General features: G+C 43.3%; 1 protein-coding gene across 2 annotated transcripts in view; it reads right to left on the bottom strand.

Annotated features, from left to right (window-relative positions):
- The window catches only part of LOC114889753 (metallothionein-1E-like), a 13,510-nt gene that overhangs the window by 3,288 nt on the left and 1,426 nt on the right, over positions 1–8,796 (bottom strand). The window lies entirely within an intron of this gene.

The following is an 8,796-nucleotide window of genomic DNA, read 5'->3' as shown; positions in this document are numbered from 1 at the left end:
TATTCATTATTTCATTTATTCATTCATTCTCCAAACATTTACCAAATACCTGGCACTATGCTAAGTGCAATGGATACAAAGATAAATTCAAGACATGTTCCATCTCCTGGAGGAACTCACTATGTAATAAATAAGACAGATGCAGGGAGAGGTGATAAGTAGATTGCAGTGCAATCTGAAAGCACCAAAGTGGAGGGATACAAAGTGCTCTGAGTACACCTGTGAAAGTGCCACTTACTCACTAGGGACACAAGGAAAATGCTCAAAGCCCGTTTTATAGAATTATTAAATGTTGAACAATAGGACATTCTCTAAATACATTCTGGTACGGCTGGCTAAGGAAATACTATGCTTTCACTCAAACTAGTGAAGCACACCTCTATTTATTTATTTAGTTATTTTTGGCTGCGTTGGGTCTTTGTTGCTGCGCATGGGCTTTCTCTAGTTGAGGCAAGCGGGGGCTGCTCTTTTTTGCGGTGCGTGAGCTTCTCACTGGGGTGGCTTCTCTTGTTGCAGAGCACAGGCTCTAGGTGCGGGGGCTTCAGTAGTGGTGGCACGCGGGCTCAGTAGTTGTAGCGCATGTGCTTAGTTGCTCTGTGGCATGTGGGATCTTCTCTGACCAAGGCTTGAATCCGTGTCCCCTGCATTGGCAGGCGGATTCTTAACCACTGAGCCACCAGGGAAGTCATACACACCTCTATTTATTGACAAGGAAAGGCAGTCATTATCTATTGTGAAGGGGAAAAAAACAGATTATAATTATGACTGCTTTAGGAAACAGTTTGGCAATTCCTCAAAAAGCAAACACAGGGATTTCCCTGGCGGTCCAGTGATTAAGACTCCATGCTTCTGCTGCAGGGGGTGCGGGTTCGATCCCTGAGGATCCTGCATGCCACATGATGAGGCCAAAAAAATTTAAAAATTAAAAAAAATCAAACACAAAGTTACCAGATTTCCCAGCAATTCCACTCCTAGGTATATACCCACAACAGCTGAAAACACATCTATACAAAAACTTGTACACAAATAGCTGCATTAGTCACAACGGCCCGAAGTGGAAAGAACCCAAATATCCAGGAACTGGTGAATGGACAAATAAAATAATATCTATCTATACAATGGAATATTATTCAGCCATAAAAAGAAATGAAGTACTGGTACATGCTAAACATGGATGAACCTTGAAAATATTACGCTAATGAAAGAAGCCAGACATGAAAGGACATATATTGTATGATTCTATTTGTATGAAATGTCCAGATTAAGCAAATCCATAGAGGCGGAAAGTAGTTTAGTGGCTGCTGCAGGCCTGGGGTGGGGGAATGATGTGCGGCTGCTAATGTGTAGAGGCTTCTCTTTGAGGTGATGAAAATGTTCTGGGATTACATAGTGGTGATGGTTGCACAGCCCTGTGAATATACTGAAAACCACTGAAGTGTACGCCTTAGAAAGGTGAATTTTATGGTGTGTGGATAATCTTTCAATAAATAAATATTTTTAAAAATCTAGGGCTTCCCTGGTGGCGCAGCGGCTGGGAGTCCGCCTGCCAATGCAGGACACACGGGTTCGAGCCTTGGTCTGGGAAGATCCCACATGCTGCAGAGCAACTGGGTCCGTGTGCCACAACTACTGAGCCTGCACGCCACAACTACTGAAGCCTGCGAGCCTAGAGCCTGTGCTCCGCAACAAGAGAAGCCACCGCAATGAGAAGCCCATGCACCGCAACGAAGAGTAGGCCCCGCTCACCTCAACTAGAGGAAGCCCAGTGCAGCAACAAAGACCCAACGTAGCCAAAAATAAATAAATAAATTTATAAAAAAAATTTTTAAAAAAATAAAAAATCTAGTCATGTACAATATCCCATTATAATATAAAAAATATCTTTCTTTGGGGAGGAAAAATTTTGGAAGGTTACACCTCTAATTTGTGTTGCGACAGCCATTTCCTGGCTATAATATTACGAGTGTTTTTATTAGTATTTTCCACTTTTATTCACTCAGACATTCATTTGACAAATATTTACGGAGCGCTCACAGTGTGGGAATGACCATGCTGAGGGCTTTGTATGTAGGATCTCACTTAGTTCTCAAAATAAACCTGTGAATTGATACTATGATCTCCCAGTGCTCAGTGAGGACAAGGAAATGGCCCACAGTCACAAAGCAAGTAAGAGGAAGAGCTGAGAATTGAACAAAAGCTGCACAGTGTTATAGACCTTATTCTAAACATTGTGTTAACCGGAGTCGTGAGATGTGAAATTTATTCTTGTCCGTGGAGAGGGAGCAGATGTGAAGGGGTTGTCTCTAGGGCAGAAGACTGAAGAGGTAGCTGTGCCTTCTCCATGCCTGCACTGTTTTCCAACTGTCATTTGTCAAAATTGACCTTGTCCAGGCCAGACCAATATTAACATTAGGAAGAACTGGGCGATCATAAAGCACACGACAATCTTAGAAAAGCTCATGGGTCCTTGGCCAATGTCATAGGTTGTAGCTGAAATGAAGCTTTTGGAGATCCAAGTTCTAAGAGTGATGCTCACCTGCACCCATTCTAGCCACCGTGGCAGGCCGGTGAGGGGTGAGTCTGGGACAGCAGTAGAGTCAGGCCCCAGAGGCGACTGCTTCTACAAAGATTGACCTGGGCTGGGCTCCTCCCTTTTACCAGGAAAGAAACATGGGTCCTAAAGAACACCCTAATAAAGAACACCCCTATCTCTATCCACACTGAACAACCCAGGCTGTCTTCCTAAGCAGAAAACAAAGCTGTTTCTAATCACTTTGCACTCATACACTCGCACACGTGTGCACATGCGCGCACACGCGCACACACACACACACACACACACACACACACACACACACACACACACACACAGCTGTTAAGGCAAAACCATCCTGCCTTTTGCCCTGGCCAGCTGGCCTTTGCAACTTGAGACAGACCTGGCTCTTAGACTATGAAGACTGCAGGATGCTATCTTAGCAAAATATAAAAGGTAAGGATGAATTATTCTCCCAGCCCCACTGTTCCATCACATGCCCTCTTGTGACACCCACAGTTCCGCAAACACGCGCAGCTATGCCCAGACCTTGAAGTGTCTGCAGCCTGCATGCCCACTCCTGGCTCATGATGACTCTGCAGAAATGGGTAAGGCATCAAGCCAGACCTCAATTTGCTTAACCTGTGCCCGCTCCCTGGGTCACACCAGCTGTAAGTGATCCAGCTCTTGTTTCAGTGGCATTTGATAGAGATTACAGCTTTTAACTTGGGAAACTCCCATATGGAACTAGTCTGAAGAGGAAAATCCTATACTGGCCTTAATGCCTAAGTAGCTGGGCAGGTCTTGGGAAAGAAGACACCTCTAAGCTCCAAATCAGACCCCCGCCATCTCCATCAATTCACTCAGCAGATACATGGAAAGCACATACTAGAACAAGCACTAGACAAGTCTGAGCCCATGTCCTACTGGACCATTCAACTGGACTCTGTCCATTAATCATGGGATTAATCAGGCAGAGTCTTCATGGTGGCGAACACTGCACTGGCGGACCAGAGGTCTGGAAACACACAGGGTGACTTCGGAACGTCCTTTTTGGAAAGGGAGTGGTGAGAGGCAGGGGTGGCAATGGCTGAGGTGATCCCTCATGCGCCATCCACCTTGGATCAACATTCTATGAACTTGGAATTCTATGAAATTTTTCAATGCAGCCTAGACATATACAGTGTTTCTGGAATCTGTTATTCTCATGCTAACATCACATTTTTAGCCATATCAGCATACCGTCTGTACTATTATGAGCAGTTTTCTTTTTTTTTTTTTTAATTTATTTATTTTTGGCTGTGCTGGGTCTTTGTTGCTGCACGCAGACTTTCTCTAGTTGTGGCGAGCGGGGGCTACTCTTCGTTGCGGTGTGAGGGCTCCTCATTGCGGTGGCTTCTCTTGTTGTGGAACACGGGCTCTAGGCATGCGAGCTTCAGTAGTTGTGGCCCATGGGCTCAGTAGTTGTGGCTCATGAGCTCTAGAGTGCAGGTTCAGTAGTTGTGGCGCATGGGCTTAGTTGCTCCGCAGCATATGGGATCTTCCCGGACCAGGGCTCGAACCCATGTCCCCTGCATTGGCAGGTGGATTCTTAACCACTGCGCCACCAGGGAAGTTCCTATGAGCAGTTTTCTTAAATGAATTAATTCTTTTTGTTTTAATGCAATTGTTCAAAAAAATTTTACCCATTTCCATAAATGGAAGATTATAAATTATCATGAATTAAAGGTGTTAAAAGGGTAAAAATTCAACTGAGTAAAATTTAAAGATCTTATTGGCTCTATTCAATAATTAATGAATCAGGCAGTATCCCATATAGCAGAAAGAAAGATGCTCAGAGAGCTATACAAAATGAAAGACTCTTACAGGCAGAAGGAGGTGGGACAAGGAAGTTACTAAATAAGAGTGCATTTTTTGTGGCATGCTCACCTTACATTAAGGGGTGGCAGGGGCCTATCAGGCCAATGACCTCACTGGTTCTGACCAGGCAATTCCGGATTGACATAAATCACAGCAAGATCTTTTTTGACCCATCTCCTAGAGTAATGAAATAAAAACAAAAATAAACAAATGGGACCTAATTAAACTCAAAAGCTTTTGCACAGCAAAGGAAACCATAAACAAGACGAAAAGACAACCCTCAGAATGGGAGAGAATATCTGCAAACGAAGCAACTGACAAGGGACTAATCTCCAAAATATAACAACAGCTCATGAAGCTCAATACCAAAAAGACAAACGACCCAATCAAAAAAAGGGCGGAAGACCTAAATAGACATTTCTCCAAAGAAGACATACAGATGGCCAAGAGGCATATGAAAAGATGCTCAACATCACTAATTATTAGAGAAATGCAAATCAAAACTACAGTGAGGTATCACCTCACACCAGTGAGAATGGGCATCATCAGAAAATCTACAAAGAGCAAATGCTGGAGAGGGTGTGGAGAAAAGGGAACCCTCTTGCACTGTTGGTGGGAATGTAAATTGATACAGCCACTGTGGAGGACAGTATGGAGGTTCCTTAAAAAACTAAAATAGAATTACCATATGACCCAGCAATCCCACTCCTGGGCATATACTTGGAGAAAACCATAATTTGAAAAGATACATGCACCCCAGGGTTCATTGCAGCACTATTTACAATAGCCAGTTCATGGAATGCCCATCAATAGATGAATGGATAAAGAAGATGTGGTACATATATACAATGGAACATTACTCAGCCATAAAAAGGAATGAAATAGTGCTATTTGCAGAGACGTGCATGGACCTAGAGACTGTCATACAGAGTGAAGTAAGTCAGAAAGAGAAAAACAAATATCATATATTAACGCATATATGTGCAATCTAGAAAAATAATACAGATGAACCTATTTGCAAAGCAGAAATAGAGACACAGATGTAGAGAACAAAGGACACCAAGGGTGAAAAGGGGGTGGGATAAATTGGGAGATTGGGATTGGCACATATACCCTACTATGTGTAAAACAGATAACTAATGAGAACCTATTGTTTAGCACAGGGGGAAAAAAAAGAAGGTACAATCTGTTTGTAGAACATATATTAAGTTAACCTTAAAAATGCATGCCAATATACAGTAGGTGCAGGCAAATATTGTTTGGTTCCACTTATACAAGGTACCTTGAATAGTCAAATTCATGGAGTATGAAAGTACATTTGTAGATGCCAGGGGCTAGGGGGTTGGGGGCATGGGGAGGGGGAATGGGGAGTTAGTGCTTAATAGGGACAGAGTTTCAGTTTAGGAAGGTGCAAAATGCAGTAGATGGATGACGGTGAGAGTTGCACAGCAATGTCAATGTACTTAGTGCCACTGAACTGTACAGTTAAATATGGTTAAAACAGTATGTTTTATATTATGTGACTTCTACCACAATAAAAAAAATTTTTAAAGGAGGGGATGGCAGGGGTCTATCAGGCCAATGACCTCACTGGTGCTGACCAGGCAATTCCAGATTGACCGGTTTAACATTTTACTCCTGGGAGAAGTTGAACTATAATTAAGTCAGATATTAAACCTGTTTGGTGACGTGTGCTTAGTGCAAGTGATTCCATTTTGGGACTGTTGTCTCTTTTGACAATTTTCCGCTTTTGGTCAGAGTCTCAGCTTAACTGAGAGACGTGATAAAAATTTAAGGCAGCAGCGCCACTCCCAGCTGCCACTCTGAAGTTTTTGCTGATCCTCTGTGTGGTATTCACAGATCATGATGTTCTTTGCTGAATTTCTGTTGTATTCAGAGGTCATGATTTTCGATTCACATTTTTTTAGTTGGTTATTCTCTTTGTTCCTTTTCTGATGTTCCAGTCTTAGGGAGATTAGCTACGAATATGTATCTAAGATTTTGAGGGGCTACAACACACCAGGGAGATTACTATGATTATTAGAAGCAGGATAATTCCCAATGTCTAGAGTGTACTTTAAAGCCGTGGTCCCCAAGACCTAAATCAATCAAAATCAAATGAGTCAAGGAAAGACCCATTGAAAGGGTCACTTTCTTAAGGCATGTGGCTTGCTCAGTGATCTCATGCTCAATTGATGTTCAGCTTCCCCAGAAGTGTTAATCCAGGTGCCTCAGGTGTCGTGGTCCACAGCACAGACACCTACTTGTTAAACTAAAAGATAATCAATGGCAGTTTTATTATCAAAAACAACCTGTCCAATATATACACTACCAAATGTAAAACAGTTAGCTAGTGGGAAGCAGCCGCATAGCACAGGGAGATCAGCTCAGTGCTTTGTGACCGCCTGGAGGGGTGGGATAGGGAGGGTGGGAGGGAGACGCAAGAGGGAGGGGATATGGGGATATACGTATATGTATAGCTGATTCACTTTGTTATACAGCAGAAACTGACACACCATTGTCAAGCAATTATACTCCAATAAAGATGTTAAAAAAACAAAACAAACAAACAAAAAACAACCTGTCCAGAGAGTCTAAGGATTTTTGTTGGGCAACCATTATGTTAGCAGAAGATCCTGCAATACTTTTAACAGTTGAGGAGAGGTTTCAGATCATAACCTCATTTGCACTTACTCCTACCCGGGAGAGGAGTAATCTGCCACAGGAAGCTAATTTTGAATGATGAATGCCTTCTGATAATTCCCAGTTGAGTCTGTGTCTCAGGGCTGAAAAGGCATCAGCCATGGAGGTCAATAAAATTTGAGGGTTGATAGACCACACAGGCATATTTATTCCAGTTATCCTTGCCTTGTGCCCGTCTTTTTGTACACAGTTTGGGATCACAGGCAGGGAATCAGAGACAGGGAAATGGACCCCCAGGGTCACGTTGTCCGACACAGTACAGAGGGGACTGAGTTTGTTCCAGGGAAACTGAGGCACTGGAAATCAGGGTAAGTTTGTGACAGGAAAAACTACAGAATCACCACCATCATGGCAAATCTGTCATTTGGTGGTTGGATTACCATTATTTGCAATGTCCTGAGGCATTTGAGCAATGGCATTATCTTTCCAGGCCAGAGCAAGGTAAAAGGTGGACAAAAGAATCATAAAATATTTTCATGGTGTAAGAATTAGGAAAAGAATGGTCAAGTAGCAAAGGAGAAATGGAAAGAAACTTTCTGGATCCAACGTCTTGGTAGGAAGTAGTCTACCTCAATGTTGGCTACTTCTTTTCCTAGTCAATTTGATTTTGAGGTCTCCAGCAGGTGTGCAATTCCTAGCGTCTAGAGGAATCCTTTTAAGTTGACAAATGAGGACCCAAAGGACTCCCTGGTGGCACAGTGGTTAAGAATCCACCTGCCAGACTTCCCTGGTGGCGCACTGCTTAAGAATCCGCCTGCCAATGCAGGGCACATGGGTTCGAGCCCTGGTCCAGGAAGATCCCACATGTCATGGAGCAAATAAGCCCATGCACCACAACTACTGAGCCTGCACTCTAGAGCCCACGAGCCACAACTACTGAGCCCGTGTGCCACAACTACTGAAGCTCGCGTGCCTAGAGGCCACGCTCCACAAGAGAAGCCCCTGCAATGAGAAGGCTGCACACCGCAACGAAGAGGTGCCCCTGCTGTCTGCAACTAGAGAGAAGCCCATGCGTAGCAACGAAGACCCAATGCAGCCAAAAATAAATAAATAAAACAAATAAATTTATATATTAAAAAAAAGAATCTGCCTGCCAATGCAGGGGACACGGGTTTGAGCCCTGGTCCAGGAAGATCCCACATGCCGTGGAGCAACTAAGCCCATGTACCACAACTACTGAGCCCGTGTGTCACAACTACTGAATCCTGTGTGCGTAGAGCCTGTGCTCCACAACAAGAGAAGCCACTGCAATGAGAAGCCTGTGCACTGCAACAGAGGGTAGCCCCTGCTCGCCGCAACTAGAGAAAGCCCGCGTGCAACAACAAAGACCCAACGCAGCCAAAACTAAATAAATAAATTAATTAATTAAAAAAGAAAGGAAATGAGGACCCAAGGTTTAAGTCCCTGATATTTGGCTGTCATCTGGGTAGTCAGGAGGACCTGTTATAATGGGTTCCCTTCCAAGGAGATTAAAGGACAGTCTTTGTGCTTAGTGATTCCAAATCAGAAAGGTGGGAAAAAACTTGAAACTTTAGTTTGGAGAGTCGTAGCCAGATATTTGAGGAAACTAGAAAAATTCAGGATCCAGTCCAGCTTACAGAAACATGTCTTGGATTTATCTTTGTATCCACTACACTTAGCATAGTGCCAGGCATTTGGTAAATGTTTGGAGAATGAATGAATAAATGAAATAATGAATA

The sequence above is a fragment of the Monodon monoceros genome, unplaced genomic scaffold, assembly GCF_005190385.1.
Source record: "Monodon monoceros isolate NGI ecotype Baffin Bay Population unplaced genomic scaffold, NGI_Narwhal_1 Super_Scaffold_10, whole genome shotgun sequence".
NCBI classification, from domain to species: Eukaryota; Metazoa; Chordata; class Mammalia; order Artiodactyla; family Monodontidae; genus Monodon; species Monodon monoceros.
The sequence above is the reverse complement of the archived record's forward strand: the minus strand, read 5'-3'. Positions and strand labels throughout refer to the sequence as shown.